Consider the following 14,416-nt stretch of genomic DNA (forward strand, 5'->3'; position numbering starts at 1 on the left):
TGTTATGCTCCAGACTCACATACCGCATATGTATTTTAGAAACAAATCATGACTGTGTGCTCTCCTGCATATCAGTATATTGTGAGAGCATGTGAACATGTATCCCATGAAGAATGCATCATAATCCAGAAGAGGAGGCTGAAAGAGACTAGTTTGGCAGTGCAATGACATTATTTAGGAAAGGTTAGCAATTTCTTTATTAAATCATTTCATTTTTGAAATATCAATAATTCATGACTGGATGTGGTTTACACAGGACTTACCCATGGCTGACTTTGATTAACCACACAAGGCCCTTGTGATCAAACCAGGTTAACCAAGGGTAAATCCTGTGATACCCACACCCAGTTGTGGATTTTTGTTATGATACAATTACATTATCTAACAAAGAAATTGTTTTCCTTATATAAATAGTACAATTCAATAAAAGCACTTTAGTCATTTTCAACCTTTTTAGCTGAGTTCTGATGTAATCTGCATGAATATGGCACATACATCATCCTATTTGCACAGTATGCCAGTGTGTGTGTGTCTATACGCATGCATGTGTAATGTAACTCTTAGGCCAGAGTGGCTGTTTTATGATGCTAATGGGCTTGTATTTTAGTATCATGTTAATCACATCCTGTACCTTTCTACACTGCTTCATTTCATGCTTGTGAGGTCTAGAATCTCACTTTTATATAGGGGTTATTTTATTTATTTATTTATTTTTTATTTTATTTTATTCTTTAATTATTGGATGTCTTGTACTGATCCTGACCAAGTAATATACTTAAATTTGAGTTTTAGTACATGTACTACTATAAAGTGTGTTTAATGAGTGTCATGATTACTGATTCCTATTTTCTTCCATTTCTTTTTATTATTACTTTTTATGCAGACTTAGTAATGTAGTAATGCATTTGTATTTGAGGGACGTGACTGGTGTTTGACTTGTATTGCAATTAATTTACTATATATATATATATATATATATATATATATATAGAGAGAGAGAGAGAGAGAGAGAGAGAGAGAGAGAAAATGAGAGAATGAGACATAATATATTACATACACACACACACACACGTATATATATATATATATAGATATAGATATATATATATATATATATATATATATATATATATATATATATATATAGTTACAGAGAGATAAACATTTAATACAGTGTGCATTAGCTTTGTGCCATGCCACTCTATTTCACAAAGTAGTTTTACAAGTCATTTCTTTGGCTATGTAACACTGGGTTACTCTAGGTGAGACTACACCTTATGGTGATTTTTGTATCCTGCCTAAACTTTATCATATATTCTGATTTCAGTCCATTGTATGATGCTTGGCATTGTTGCAGTCTACATTAATGCCTATAACTGGCCTAATACCTGTATCTTGGAACACCACCACATGATGATACACACGGTTGCAACTCATAGTGATGATTTGTAATTGTCTTAAGTTCAGAATGCATTCCAGCAGCAGCGTCACGGTATGATACCAGACAGGCTGCATCCTGTAATGATGACTTTTTCCTTCCTAATGTTCATCTTATTTTTGATGGAGGCCCTAATGGACAATAGGATCTGTTACAACCTGTGCAGTCTAAAGCTCACTCTACATTCTGATGGTTGTTTCACTGCATGAACCACTAACATATATGTTTGCATTCTTCATGTGCACACAATGACATGGCTTTGCCTATATAAAATTGATATGAAAGCAGTTATATTACCCACAAGGATATGCCTGTATTACATTTCTGAAGTGTGTCACCACAGCATTCAGTTCTTTGAGACAGAAGATGTAATGCCATAGGAAATGTACATTTGGGATATTATATTACAGATTATAATAATGACTATGGAACATTCTGGCTGCAAACAATATGTAATACTGATTCTTATTTGCCCATGTTTCGCATCAACATTATAGACAGGTGTGGTTGTGACTGTGATTTTATTGATTGTTGGCCTGTCAACAAATGCCATCAGCTGACTACTGTCAGACTAACTGTTACTTTATGCATATATTTATTGCCACTCATGATTCTTGATTTACAAATAGTTAGCAAAAGAATCAGGAAGAAAAAGCTTCAGGAGATACAGGGGGTAATGGTCATTCCAGTACAGGAGGAGGTAGGGAAGCTTGTAAGGCCTTTTCATTGCCACCTTGAATGCCTTGAGGGTATGAAAAGAGGAAAAGTGATGATGTTGAAGATCTGTGCATGCCTATGGATGATGTTGTGTTATGGCATGTGCCTAAGGCAATAGAGGATCTCAGGCACCAGGTGTTCGGAGGTATTCCTATCATCAGGGAGGACCACAACTTATTGGAGGCAAGTATCTCAGTCTGCACAATAACACCTGCACATTCCTCCTTTAATATTATATCTGTGCAGGTATAACTAGTGACAGACACCAGCATAACTCATAAATCATGTAGGCAAGCCACCCTTGTTATGCACTCAAAGGCAACCTTGCCTTCCTCCATCTTGGTCTAGAGCTGTGTATCAGGCACCAGTTTCTAAATGGCTATAATGACTCTGTATTGCCCTTTTTGGACCAATATAATATCCATTTTTATCTATGCAAATCTTAAAATAATTTGTTATATTTATTGCACATAGTTTTATAGTTGTAAAAATATATTCACATATATTGATGTTCTGTATCATGTTTGTCAGTGATTCATAGGGCACGGGAAGTATTATATGTATTGGTTAATGGACTGCTGGTGTCTTCAGTGTACAGACCATCTATTGCTTCCTGTGGTATGGAATTCTACCATATAAATTCCTGAAGGGGGCATGATGCTGAAAATAGATGGAAGGGTATATGGCATGGTAATTTTAGCTGTGTTACTTTTGCGTGTTCTGTCTTCCATGCAAACATGGCAGTTTGTGTACCTAGTGAATTAAGTAGTTGCTCTGTTACCACTACTTAGTAGCCTTAATGCATGATTCACAAATGTAAGTGAGCTGTGTGCTATGTTGAATCGCAGCGTCTCAGAGTCAAGCAAATGAACAGTTCAGTTGAATTTCCTCATTTCTGGTTTGATGTGCACTTGTGTACTGTGTCTGTGAATCCCCTGGGTTTATTTAGATGAAGTTTCCACTCCTGCTCTTTGTGAATTTTGTCCTGACATTATTGATTAAGAGATGTGAGGAAATTAATTCTGAAGGAGATTTTTCAGGAGAATGCTTCTCTTTCAGAAGTTAAATTTTGAGTTATTCTGCAAGTGAGAGTAGAGCATTTTGACTGTGATTGTTAACTCCCTTGTGAACAATACATTTTGACTGGATCTGACAAAATGCAGTTATGCTACAGGTTTATTGAAACTAATCCATATTGTCTTCTTTCTATTCTACACTTCCAGTTCTTAATGGGCTGCTGGTTAGTGCAGATGAGGAGGATTAAGACTAGCCCTAGATTTATTAAAAGCTATGTAGGCATAGTGTAGGGCCTACATGGAATGTTACCATGTCTGTGTACACAGTTCCCTCTCAGCAGTGTGCCATGCATATTAATCATGCCAGTTTGCCGACAGAGAGCCATGGAGCACGGTTAATGAATCAGTGTAGGGAGTGTGGTGCTAACTTTGTCCACAGATGAGTAACACACTCACTACACTGTCCAATTTATAGTGTATCAATGTAATTTATTTTTTTTTATTTCTTTAAAAAGCATGTTTGTGGGGTGCGGAGCACAGGAGTGCTAAGTGGTGCCGAGACTCCTGCCAGACATCTAAAAATAGAAACCGGATGTATTTCCTTATTTATCTAAAGGTCAAGTTTAAGCATAGCTGTGTGGGTTGGCATGGCACGGTGCTCAGCACTACTTAAAGGTACCTCAGAGGTATGTGTAAAGGTATAGCAAAATTTCACATATCCACATAGCTAAATGGGTAGAGTTATGGCCTTATGTGCAGGGTTTGAATACATGGAAGGGTAAATAAGCATTTATTTTTGAAATACAAACTATGCAAATTACTTTTAAATCATGGCCTGCTGTGCTTAGCTAAGCTCTGTTAAGATGTGCTAAGCACTGCATAAACCAAATAACAGCTGATAATGTTTATGCACTGTTTGGCTGGTTTGCGTACTGCTAAGCACTGCTAAGCAGACAGGTCTTCAGGTTTTCACACTGCTCACATAAGCTGTGCTGTTTTGAACGGTGCTAACTGATGCTCACATCTTTAAATGTTGCCCAATGGAGTTTAAGGGTGGGAAAACAGGTTATATTAAGCTCACTAGGTGGGAACACAGCATAACCTGTTGGAGTTCTATCTGTGTAGTGACTATGCTTGGCATTGGAGAGGTTGAGTGCTTCTGGGCTCAGTGATGGGGCATTCAGAAGTCCAGGGTCATGGTTGCACTCCTGGTGAAAAATAATGATAACCGGCTACTGCAGGGTGGGTTTCAGGGTTCAGAGTGCAAGGTGGAGGCCTGGACCAGCTGGCACGTGAACTCACCACAGTGACAGGTATCCCCCGCACAGGTGAGCAGGTCCATCACCACCATGATGACCTGAAGCATAGGAGGAGGGATCTCCTGAACACCTGGGTCCAAGAAGCTTGAGCAGGGAATGTCCCTAAGTTTGTAAGTAGTTTTACCTTTGTTTCACCAATATCTATTCTGAATGTCTGATAAACTGGTATGCATAATGAGAGATTGGTATAATGGTTAAGGTGTTTACCTTATAGACACAAGGTGCAGGGTTTGATTTTCACATGGGGTAATTGGCTAGGCTTAAAATGGCCCACAAGGGCAGTTAACCTAGTACTATCCTATGAACCCTATGAACAGCTATCGAGGAGAGGGCTTGCAACAGCAATGCACATGCTGGGTGCTTGGCCAGGTTGTACTGTGAGTGTGGTGAGTACAAATGTATTTTGCTATCTGTAGTCAAATAAGCAAGAACAAGTAAAGCATTAACTCAGATTAGGAATATACAGTAAATATTGTATTTCAATGAATGTGGAGTTACAGCTTTTGAACAAGAATCAAACCTGGAATTCACCACGATAAGGCTAAATTTTCCATAAAACAGCTTACAACATTACTATGAGTCCCTTTTATATAAAACCATTTCAGTAAAACAATCAACTAATTAGACAATAAAATTCACAAAAAAACTGAATTTAAAAATGAAGCATGCATGAAAATATTCATTCCTGAGCAAGCAGGAAAATTCAAATATAAACTTTAAGCAATTAAATAAATAAATGAATGAATATAAGTATAGAATGTCAGTTGAATATGAAATAATGAAACAATATTCTATCATTCATATACATATTTATATTTGAATCAATAAGTAGAAAAAGTTTATGTTACATACAATTCATCAGGTTTAAAATCTTAATACTGATATCTAAATCTAACCATATGTAAATAAATAAATAAATATTCATGTTGGATAGACATAGAGCAATTAATATAATAAATTTAATAATAATCATTAAATATAAAACCAAGTGATTTGTTAAAAAATCAGTCATGAGTACTAGAGAATGTGGAACATTCCTAACTAAGCAAGAATAAGTATATAATGTCTAATAAATCATATCGACATAATATCAAATATTATGTACGATGAATCTATCATAAAAAATTTTTTTAAAAAATTTTTTAAAAAATTAGAATGAACACCAGCAAATATGAAATACATAGTGTGACATATGTAGTGTAATACAATTCAGCTTATTCCTATATTACTTGGTGGGGCTATATATTAGTATTTGATTATTTGATTATTTGTGTAATTGTGAATTTTTATTTCTGTTTATCTCCGTAATTTAAGATGAGATCTGAGTGTTATATAGCTATTGAGGCCCGGTGGAACATGCGCCTTGAGTTTAAAAATCCAATTAAGTTCTATCTGCTAGACATTATATACTTATTCTTGCTTAGTTAGGAATGTTCCACATTCTCTAGTACTCATGACTGATTTTTTAACAAATCACTTGGTTTTATATTTAATGATTATTATTAAATTTATTATATTAATTGCTCTATGTCTATCCAACATGAATATTTATTTATTTATTTACATATGGTTAGATTTAGATATCAGTATTAAGATTTTAAACCTGATGAATTGTATGTAACATAAACTTTTTCTACTTATTGATTCAAATATAAATATATGTATATGAATGATAGAATATTGAATACAGTTTTTAAGAATTTCATTATTTCATATTCAACTGACATCTATTCTATACTTATATTCATTCATTTATTTATTTAATTGCTTAAAGTTTATATTTGAATTTTCCTGCTTGCTCAGGAATGAATATTTTCATGCGTTTCCATTTTAAGGAATTCAGTTTTGGTTAATTGATTTATTGTCTAATTAGTTGATTGTTTTACTGAAATGGTTTTATATAAAAGGGACTCATAGTAATGTTGTAATTTATGGTCTGAGGAAGCGTATCTTTGATACGAAAAGCTTACCTAATAAAGCTGTTTTATGAAAATTTAGCCTTATCGTGGTGAATTCCAGGTTTGATTCTTGTTCAAAAGCTATACTTATTTTCGTATACCTGGTTTCTTCAGTTGGAGCATCTTCTTTTCACTTTATATTTATCGTTTTGCTTTGGGGCTGCTTCTCCACACGTTATGGCGAACCAAGATGTCGAGCTTGACTACAATCCTGAACCGAGGGTAACACTAAGTGAACAGCAATGGACTTCCATCACTAGGTATACCACTAACCCTTTATTGGCTTTGGATTTTAGTGCTTGCACTATGGCACCAAATAATGACAATTTAGATAACAATGAATGTTTTAAAACAAAACTAAAAGAACTGGAAAATGACTTGTATAAGCTGCAACGCCTAACATGGCAGAGAAAGCACATGGAGGCGTGTTTACATTTTAAACTTGTCCCCAGAGGCTTACGTGTCCTCTGCATGCCTTCGTATGGGGACACACATCCTGCGCTTCTCAAAAAATGGCAGGAAATAAATTTAAATACTAGCTTTCAGTATATGCAGCTACTTATTGATTATTTTGCTCCAATTGAAAATGAACTACTAGCACAAGTGAATAAGCTTAATAAAGAACTTAAGGATAATTTCGCAAGTGAATCATGTAACAAGAGGTTAGAAAATACGTACACCCAAGTCAGTGCATACGCCTCTAGACTACAACAAATAAAACACAAAAAACTACAGCGAGACTTCTCTGATTTTAGTTCTGGGACTGTTTTCATTTGGAACAAGAGAACTGAACCTCACTTGCGCACTGACAATGCACATGCAAACTTGGCGCCTTTAGACAACACGATGACTCCAGGCGTTCCTATTGGCTCTCCACTTCCTTCAGTCCCTTCACATCGACGACGAGAAGAACCGACAGAGGAAGCCTTCATTACTCCACCGGAGCTACCTGCTACGATTTCAGCGACATCAACGCCTCTTCCCAATCAGGAGGCTAACCGCTTAGTGGACACACACCATAATCTTGGAGCCAAACCGAAACATAACGCTCCGGAAAGATTAATTGGCTCTTCTGCTTTTTTACCCTTCCCTATAAAGAAGAACACTTTCCCACGTGATCGTTCTTACAGTTGGGGAAGGAGAAAACGGAAATACTCAGGAGAGAACGTGGACCATCAGAGAAGGCGACAGAGGCCGTAGAGAACATTTTCTTTAATCTATCAAGGTTTGTACTTAACGAAAATGACATTACATTATTAAATAAAGATCTATCATTCATTCCCTCTCAAGGGAGTGATTTATCACAAACAATGATAGATTTACGCTTATTTGCAAGAGCTGTTACTCTCAAGCTATTTTTTAACAGTAAAGTTAATGGAACTATTTGCTCTACTCCTGAAATTTCAAGACACAAGTGTAAAAGCAGTTTTACTCCACCGTTTCCTGGGCATGTAGACTGTTTTGTTAGGATGTGTGAAAGAGACCTTTATCTCTATTTTTACAGTAATAAGAGAAAATGCATGTACTTTAATCTATCTAAGCAGGAGAAGTTGTCATTAACTAAGCTTATTAATGATCATTCATTATGTATTAGACCAGCAGATAAGGGAGGGGGGCTTGTGTTATTAGACAGTCAAGATTATGTAAAATATATGACAGAGATGTTAAATGACACAGAAACTTATGGTACAATTGGCGAAGTGGAGCTAACAAAAATTATTAATGGCATTAATGATGCTCTTTATGATATGTTAATGTGTCATCAGGTCTCAAAGGAATTATATGATTTTCTTCTGATAGAACACCCACAAACACCCATCATCAAAGGCCTTCCAAAAATGCACAAAGGTCTGTTACCACCTCCAATGAGACCAATAGTCTCTGGGGAAAGATGGATAACCGAAAATATTTCAGTTTTTTTGGAGGATACATTGAGACCTGTAGTTAACAACATCAACAGTATTTTGAAAGACACATACCAACTACTTGATTATTTAGAGTCCTTAGAGATACCCTTGGTGAAAGGTCGACATCTACTAATTACTATGGATGTACAAAGTCTGTTTACCAGTATTCCAAATGACCAAGGTATAGAAGCTATAAGGGAACTTATCTCTACACACCCTTCATTCGATTGTAATAAACAGATTTTAGTATGTCAATTATTAGACATTGTCCTTAATAACAATGTATTTTCCTATGGCGAATGTTTATACATACAAAAAGCAGGGGTAGCAATGGGGCCTTTGCGCTAATACATACGCCAATTTGGTTGTTTACAAGTGGGAACAAGAGTTTGTGTTCACACATCAGCATTTTTCCAAAGTTATAGTCTATAAACGATTCGTTGATGATATCCTAGTGGTCTGGGATGGAACCGGATCTAATTCAGTGAATTTATGCAACAGTTAGCAACTACCACCAGTTTTTTGAAATTCACCACTGAGACATCACACGAATCAGTAAACTTTCTTGATGTAACTTTGTTTCTTGAAAAAGATAAACTTACATCAAAGTTACACAGAAAGTCGTGTTGGAAAAACACAATACTTCGATTCGATAGTATGCATCCACGACATATTTTCAATGGTATTGTAAAGAGTCAGTTCAATAGAATATCCAAACTTTGTAAAAATGACACTGATTTAGTGCAAGAAGCAGATAAAATGGAAGACATTTTCATCGAAAGAGGATATAACAAAGCTGTTGTGAGACAAATCAGAACTGATATACTAGAAAATACAAACACCAACGGAAATATAGCAACATATAAACCAACCCACAGTACAACCATAGCATGCAATTATAGTAATAACAACACAAACAGAAGAGAAAAAGTTAGGTTTCTAACTACATATTCCAACGATATTTATCATATAAAGAAGATTATCATTAATAACTGGCATGTCATGACAATTGATGAAGAAACACAAAATATAGTAGGAAAGTTCCCTTCATTTACCTTCAGGAATAACAAAAACCTGAAACGGCTTTTATGTGCCAATTCAGGAATAGTTAATACTAATACTAATAGACTTTTTACTAAGATAGGCACATTTCCTTGCCATCATTGTAACTATTGTAAATACATCTCTCAGAATCAAGTTTTTAAACATCCTGTAATAGATGGTTTTTCTTTAACCCCGAAGCTTTATGCCTCATGTGATACTACAGGTTTAGTCTACTTAGCAACTTGTACATTATGCCCTAGTTTCTATATAGGAATGACCAAGAGAAAATTAAAAGACAGAATATACAACCACATCTATGATATCAAACGTGGTAATGAATTGAATGCTCTGGCTATGCATGTTAAACTCTGTCCTGGTCATTCTTTTGTGTTTAAAGTACTTCAAATTGTTAAACAGAATACAAGAGGAGGGGACTACATGTTGTTTCTTGAGCAGATAGAACTTAATTGGATTTTTAAACTCAAGGCGCATGTTCCACCGGGCCTCAATAGCTATATAACACTCAGATCTCATCTTAAATTACGGAGATAAACAGAAATAAAAATTCACAATTATACAAATAATCAAATAATCAAATACTAATATATAGCCCCACCAAGTAATATAGGAATAAGCTGAATTGTATTACACTACATATGTCACACTATGTATTTCATATTTGCTGGTGTTCATTCTAATTTTTTAAAAAAATTTTTTTAAAAATTTTTTATGATAGATTCATCGTACATAATATTTGATATTATGTCGATATGATTTATTAGACATTATATACTTATTCTTGCTTAGTTAGGAATGTTCCACATTCTCTAGTACTCATGACTGATTTTTTAACAAATCACTTGGTTTTATATTTAATGATTATTATTAAATTTATTATATTAATTGCTCTATGTCTATCCAACATGAATATTTATTTATTTATTTACATATGGTTAGATTTAGATATCAGTATTAAGATTTTAAACCTGATGAATTGTATGTAACATAAACTTTTTCTACTTATTGATTCAAATATAAATATATGTATATGAATGATAGAATATTGAATACAGTTTTTAAGAATTTCATTATTTCATATTCAACTGACATCTATTCTATACTTATATTCATTCATTTATTTATTTAATTGCTTAAAGTTTATATTTGAATTTTCCTGCTTGCTCAGGAATGAATATTTTCATGGCATTTCCATTTTAAGGAATTCAGTTTTGGTTAATTGATTTATTGTCTAATTAGTTGATTGTTTTACTGAAATGGTTTTATATAAAAGGGACTCATAGTAATGTTGTAATTTATGGTCTGAGGAAGCGTATCTTTGATACGCGAAAGCGCTTACCTAATAAAGCTGTTTTTATGGAAAATTTAGCCTTATCGTGGTGAATTCCAGGTTTGATTCTTGTTCAAAAGCTATACTTATTTTCGTATACCTGGTTTCTTCAGTTGGAGCATCTTCTTTTCACTTTATAATGTGGAGTTACAGCTCTACTGAAATAAGTGCATACTGCCAACTGTAATGCAATAACCAGGGAATATTAAAACATTAACCATAATAAAGTGCATGCAATAAAGTTTGTAGTGCAATAACTGTGGAATTACAGCTTAATGACAACTGTTGTGGAATAAAATACTCAAAACTGCATGAAGGTATCTCTAATAAACACTGTTGTGCAATAAGTGTGGAATTAGGGCTGTTTTGCAAGAAATCAATTATGACAACTGTTCTGCAATAAAAACATGAAATAATGCCAGTGCCTGCACGAAGGTATGTCTAATAAAGTCTGTTGAGCAGTAAGTGTAGATTCAGAGCTGTTTTGTAAGAAATGAATTATGACAACTGTTCTGCAACAACACATGAACCAAGAGCAATAACACCAAGGTAAATTCTGTACATCAGGATTGTTTTGTTTTCACCATTGCATGGCAGCTGTATGCATTCAGGCTGTGAGGTACGGTGCTGCAGTCAGGTATAACAGTGTAATACTTGTAGACTGCAAATAACCCATAATCAGATATTGTTTGTTGACTTAACAAATATTTCAACACACTAGCAATATATTGTGTACACCTGCATTTCTATGTAGTAATGTATAGGTTACCTACTATCTCCGTCATGCTTGAATTTCATGCATGTGTGTTCAACTGCTACCGCACGCTAGTATAAAACTGTACTACTATTATCAGGTCATATTTTGATGCCAGGTGAGCTCAAGGCAAATATCAGTCAGTCAGCAACCAGCAGTGACTTAGTAGCTCAGTTTGCTAAATGCTCTGTATAAAATCCATTTTTCCACACACAGACCAGGGTTCAAATCCAGTGCTATGTAGCAGTAAATATTACAGTATCAGTCATGTAAAGTTAACAGATATTCTTTCCACAGGAACTACAAGTAAATGGGTGAAGTAGCCCATATTATGAGTAAATAATTGTGTCTTTAGATGTCACAGACTGTTACAATGATTACCAAGAATATGAAAATGCAGATAAAATAAAGGAAATAACTATAATAATAATAAAATAAAATAAATTAAACAAAATGTATAATCTTTCATATAGCTGTATGCCTGGAGTGTCTACTAAAGGTTTATGCAGCCAATTAATACAGTCAATGCAGATGTCCTCTGCAGTCACAGCTATTGGGTTGTATCCCCATGCCTGCCAAGCAAGGCATGGTAGTTATTTACTCTTTGTACTGTACACATACATGTCTCTCAAGTGTCACTCTGTCCCCTAATGTAATTACTTATGTGTAATCCCTCTGTCACAGATTTATCAACATGAATAAATAAATAGCAAAGTATCACTGCATCTGCCCATAGTTCACCTATGTAGTTGTATAGGTCCATCTGATGTGCAAGTGTTCTGTGTAGTTGTATACCTGCAGTTGTTACTGCTTGGCCCATACTGTCCCATGTGGATAGTTTGATAGGTATGTACATGCTGCAGCAGCTATCACATGAAGAAAGGACAGACCTGTAGAGTATATAGCAGTACTGATGTCAACTATATAGCCTTTAATGGTATTAATGGACTGCATTTCTCTCTCTCCCCACCCCTTACCTTCATATATTTATTATCATTATTCACTGGTTATGGTTTACTATTCACATATGTTGTTACATTAAAGTGTACTTTGGAGTATGTATTTCATTATTGTATCTATTAAAATGGTTGCATATTAACATATCATCTTGAATTACCTATTCTGTTTGCCTTATGCTGTAACTGCCAATGGCATTTTGTTAATATACTATATGTTCTGTTATTTATTGTTGTGTTTCACATCATATGCATTTACATGTAATGGGATTATTTCCAATGTTCTGGTATGCTGTTATTGCTAACAATGGTTTTGTTCAAAACTAACCTATACTGATTGCTATACCTCCTTCACCACAGCACATCAGGGTAGGCTGGTTCCCGTTGATTCGCCTACCCTACCTCAACTGGCCATGGCTCCAGGTCCTAGCATGTTTGGGACCCAAGCTGGTGGTGCCCCAACCGCTGGTTCTGCACCATCTTTGGGTGGAACCACCTCAGGAGATGGGGCCCACCCCCCCAGGAGGGTGGCAGAGGGGTGGTACACACCCAAGATCAACTACAGGCCATGGCACCCAGGATTGTTCATAGGAGCTATGATTGTCTCCTGCACTAGATTGAGGGCAGGCTTCACAAGCTGGTGGGGACGGCTGACCCTGTATCCCAGCCTCCAGCACAGCCACCTTCAAGGCAGTGAAGGAACACTGTCGACTGCCCATGGATGGGAGCCTCAGTCACTCTGCTGCCATCTGGAGCCACATGCATCTCGGATTCCACAACACCCTCCCCATCCAAGGTGTTTATCCCCCCATGTGTTACACACCTCCCCGTCTGCTGTCTTGTCTGTCTTGTCTGTCTGCAACTGTATCCTCTCTTACTTAACTTACCTCCCACAAGTACTGATATCCTTTCCCCAACATTCCACTCTCTCCTTATGAAAAAATAATGGGCACCTATCCCACAAAAAATATCGTCCCATACATAGCTCTCCATTTCACACATGTGTCTACTGGGCACAACTAATTTGTTCCAATTGGCTTGACAACACATTTATGTTGTCGTCACCCCTCATTCTGGGGTTTGAGAGTCCAAATTCATCCACAACATCTGTCAAAATGCACAGCTGTTGCTGTACAAGAAATGGAAAGTTATAGTTCTTTCCTACACACATCCTGCACATCCCTACCTGCCTTTCACAAGGTTTTTCCCCTTGCTTGCCCCCATTTCACCACTGTCCTATCACCCCCTTTTTTCTTTTTAATTTTTTAGCGCGGGTTTGCATGGAGCTAAGTGAAGTGCCACACCATGCAGATCTGCTTAAATAAGCTTTAATGTGCCTTAATGATCCTATGTGTTTCTCACAGTATTAGGCACATGTACAAAATAATCACTGGTGCCACGTTTCAAACCCAGACCCCTGTCAACTACAGCACTAACCCACTATGCCACACAGATCTTAATCAAAATAGGTGTTTCCAACAAAACATATTGATTGCCAGTGACAGACTAAAATTAAACCTAATGGGAAAAATGGGAATGTACCTGGGACTTTGAAGCAAAAATACACCAGTAGACAGTCAAATAAATTATAATGGCAGTATGTGAGGCCTGGGATAGCAGGTAAATCTTCTCTTTTAACTGCAACATCTGTAAACACATCTGCTAAGCATTCAGTGGCACAATACATATGTTCCACTGGGACCCTGCTGCAGAACAACTGCCTTTGAAAGACATGCACATACTGGTGGATGCAGACAATGTGTGTCAGAGCCTGTATATCTGCACATGTATCTGGCAAATGCACCTATCCCAGCACTGACTCAGTAACTCAGTTTTTTAATGTTAAATGCCTTGCATACAGTACATTTTGCCACACATTGTCCTGGGTTCGAATCCAGTGTGTTGCACTTCAGTTACATTGTTGTGAAGAAAGCAAGTAATGATTGAGTCATACAATTT

This window comes from Protopterus annectens, chromosome 3.part0 (assembly GCF_019279795.1).
Source record: "Protopterus annectens isolate FY-2018-M chromosome 3.part0, PAN1.0, whole genome shotgun sequence".
In the NCBI taxonomy this organism is placed as follows: Eukaryota; Metazoa; Chordata; order Ceratodontiformes; family Protopteridae; genus Protopterus; species Protopterus annectens.